Source organism: Pundamilia nyererei, unplaced genomic scaffold (genome assembly GCF_000239375.1).
Source record: "Pundamilia nyererei isolate P.nyererei 1_Seehausen unplaced genomic scaffold, PunNye1.0 scaffold00068, whole genome shotgun sequence".
NCBI classification, from domain to species: Eukaryota; Metazoa; Chordata; class Actinopteri; order Cichliformes; family Cichlidae; genus Pundamilia; species Pundamilia nyererei.
The window spans coordinates 1,477,816-1,480,886 of NW_005187469.1; the positions used below are offsets into that span (position 1 = coordinate 1,477,816).

General features: G+C 41.8%; 1 protein-coding gene across 2 annotated transcripts in view; it reads right to left on the reverse strand.

Moving 5' to 3' along the window:
- The window catches only part of ube2o (ubiquitin-conjugating enzyme E2O), a 44,073-nt gene that overhangs the window by 39,497 nt on the left and 1,505 nt on the right, over positions 1-3,071 (reverse strand). The gene's annotated exons all lie outside the window — the stretch shown is intronic.

Below are 3,071 nucleotides of genomic sequence, written 5' to 3' on the forward strand. Positions count from 1 at the left end.
CAATGTCCAAAATCCTATTTCGCTGTGAAAATGTCTGCTTTATGAAACCCGAGAGTAACTCTAAGCATCACTTTTCTCTCCACTGATCGCTCCTGAGAGAAAACGTGAAGTGAAAATGAGGTGCAACCTGCAGAAAAAAATAAATAAATAAAAAGTTGAAATTTTGTGCAAACAGCACCTTGAAGATGTGCAACTTTGCATACTGCAGGATGTGATCATGAATGATTGATTAGGATGTAAAACTGTACTCTCAGGATTTATGCAAAATGAGCTTGCTGAGACTGGGCGTGCAGATAAGCACAGGAGAAATCACGAATACGACACACAATGAAACCCATACATGTGCACATCGACACAGAGGACATGGTGCTGAGTAAACATCAGCGTCATTGTTTAAGGGGCGCGTCGTTCTGCCTTTGTTCTGACTGAGGTCTGAATGACACTCAGACCAGAACTTTTCTCATTTAACTGGAAAGACAAAGCAAGGCAGTGCTGGGCTCTAAAATAGGCTTCTTCTGCTCACATCCTGTCTCTGAAATGAGTCTGTGTGAGCTTGTTCCAGGCCTGTCCTCCTTTAAACTCTGTGACCCTTTTCCACAAAGCCCAGGAGAACCCCAGAGAAGCTTAGAGGATGCACAGAACAGGTTTGCAAAGTCTGCACCTGCTAAAACGTCCTCATTATCTGGTGGTAAAATGGTAAAACTGCACAAAGATGTACGCAGCGATTTACATGTCTAACTGAACTGAAGCTGTCAAGAGGTTTTAGAAGGCTGAGACTGTAGTTTATACCGATGCAGGTTAGCGACTTTCTGTACCAACATCACATATGTGCTGTCCAGATTCGACTGAATTCAAGGTCTGATGCTGAAGCGCTCCACACTGCTGTTCCTCGAGGCTGGCTCCAAAATCCAGTCACTACAGACTTCCATGTTAAAATGTTCAAATGTACAGCATTAAAAAGCATGTTAACTGCCCAGGAGAAAAATGGTTTTAATCTCTGATTTTTTTTTATAATTCATCCAGGGTGGAGTGGGTGGAGACGAGTGTCGCAGGTGATTTGTGACAGAAGAATAGTGGCTAAAGCAAAAGGGAAGGTTTCAAAGATGGCTGTGAGGAGAGAAATAAAGGGAGTCAACCTGGAGGTGGCAGAGTTGAAGATGCTCAGAAGAAATAAGGCTATCAGAGGGACGGCCCTGGTTACGGTTTTGGAGAAGAGGTTAGAGAGGCAGGGCTGAGATGGTTGGACCATGTGCAGAGGAGGGACAGTGGATATATATGACAAAGGATGTTGAGGAGGTTTCATGGATGTAGTGAAGGAGGACATGCAGAGAGCTGATGAGACAGAAGAGGATGCTAGGGATAGAGTGTGATGGAGGCAGATGTGAAGACCCATATAGGGAGCAGCTGAAAGTAGAAGAAGAAAGGATGCTAGAGTTCAGGGCGTGGCCACTTAGACAAATACAGGCAGCAGCTGACTGCACCAGACAGTCAAAGTGTTACGGACCATTTAGATTCCTCTGCTCAATTTTTGTAGAGCTTAAAATCTGAGTGTCTGGCACTGTTACCGGCATTCATGCTTTTGTGTGGTACTCTGTTAATTATTATGAGTGAGAAAAAGGAAAAAAAAGAAAAAAAAATCAATACAGCATAGTGTCAGTGTATTTTTGCATTGTTATATTGTTTCGATACAGGGGCGCCAAATATGAATATTTCATTAAATAAATACATTAAATACAAATACTTTGGGAATATTACGACCCAGGGGGTTCAACCTACCTGATGGGTGGCAATCTTTCTACAAGCTGTTGCAGTCTGATTTGGACTGACTGCAATCACTCAGAGAAATCGCCAGAGGTTTGCAAATATTTGCTGTCTACTTTATAAATGCAGACTTTAAACTTCAAAACAAATGAATGGCGTCCAGGAGTCTAAATCTATATTTCATACCTCAATAGCCTTCAGAATTTTAATCAATCACCTTGATATCTCAGTTAAAAGGTATTGATTCATATTGGTTGCACTCCACATAATCGCCCCAGTGTTGAACATACTGGTAGTATCAACAAACTACTGATCAACAATGACAGCTGAATTTTTAACATACAGGTTCACAGTGTCCAACCACCACCAACGAGTGATGTAATTAATTAAAGTTAAAATAATGTCAACTGTACTGTTTGGGATGCAAGAGTCTAAATTCTTGGGTGCTGGTTTAGCTCATGGGTAAAGCACCTGACCCATAACAAATCTGCCTGAGGACATTTGCACAGTCTTCCCTGATCTTTGTACCCTTTTTGTACCCTCTTCACTTAACAGCCCCTCCCAAAAAATATAACCTACACTAGGTTTAGTGTCCTTAAGGATGATCTGAAACTATGAATTAACCGAATCTCCAGACGCTGATGCCCAGACAGGGTGACGCACCAAAAAGCTCTTTGTGATTGCTGTGGTCACTCGTCCTTTGCAGAGAAGACTCTGACTTCTTTATTCGCCAAGTGGCAGTGAAACTGAAGAGTGCAACACTTGTGTGTTAATAGCTAATGTTTGCCTTCAAAGTAAAGAGTTACGCCTTTTGAAACATGGTGGTTTCAGCAGTAAGGTACAACTCTTACATTAAAGGTGAGCAGTGTAAATTTCACTAGTGCTCAATGGTTTGTTGGCAAATACGGGCAAGTTGACACCATCCATGCAAACTACAGGCGACTGCAGCAACCACAAGGAGGTTATTGGCGCAGCATACAGTTTGCAAAAGACAGCAACCTCCAGCAACCACTCTCCATCCAGTCTCTAGGTCTGTGTGAACTAATGCAAAAAACTAATTCAAATCTTCTTGGTAATGTTCCCGACATTTGAAACGACAGAGAAAATACAAAGCACAGTAATCAACAAGATTTGGATTCAAATGACTAAAAGGACACTACAGAACCCCAAGGCATGGAGGTAGATCGAGCAGATAATTGGGTGGAAGCAATTATTGTTAGTGTTAGATATGTAAAACCCTGCTATAGAGGAGCATTAGAAATTATCAGCCATAGACTATAAATTCTCAGTTCAGCATATCTGCACTATCA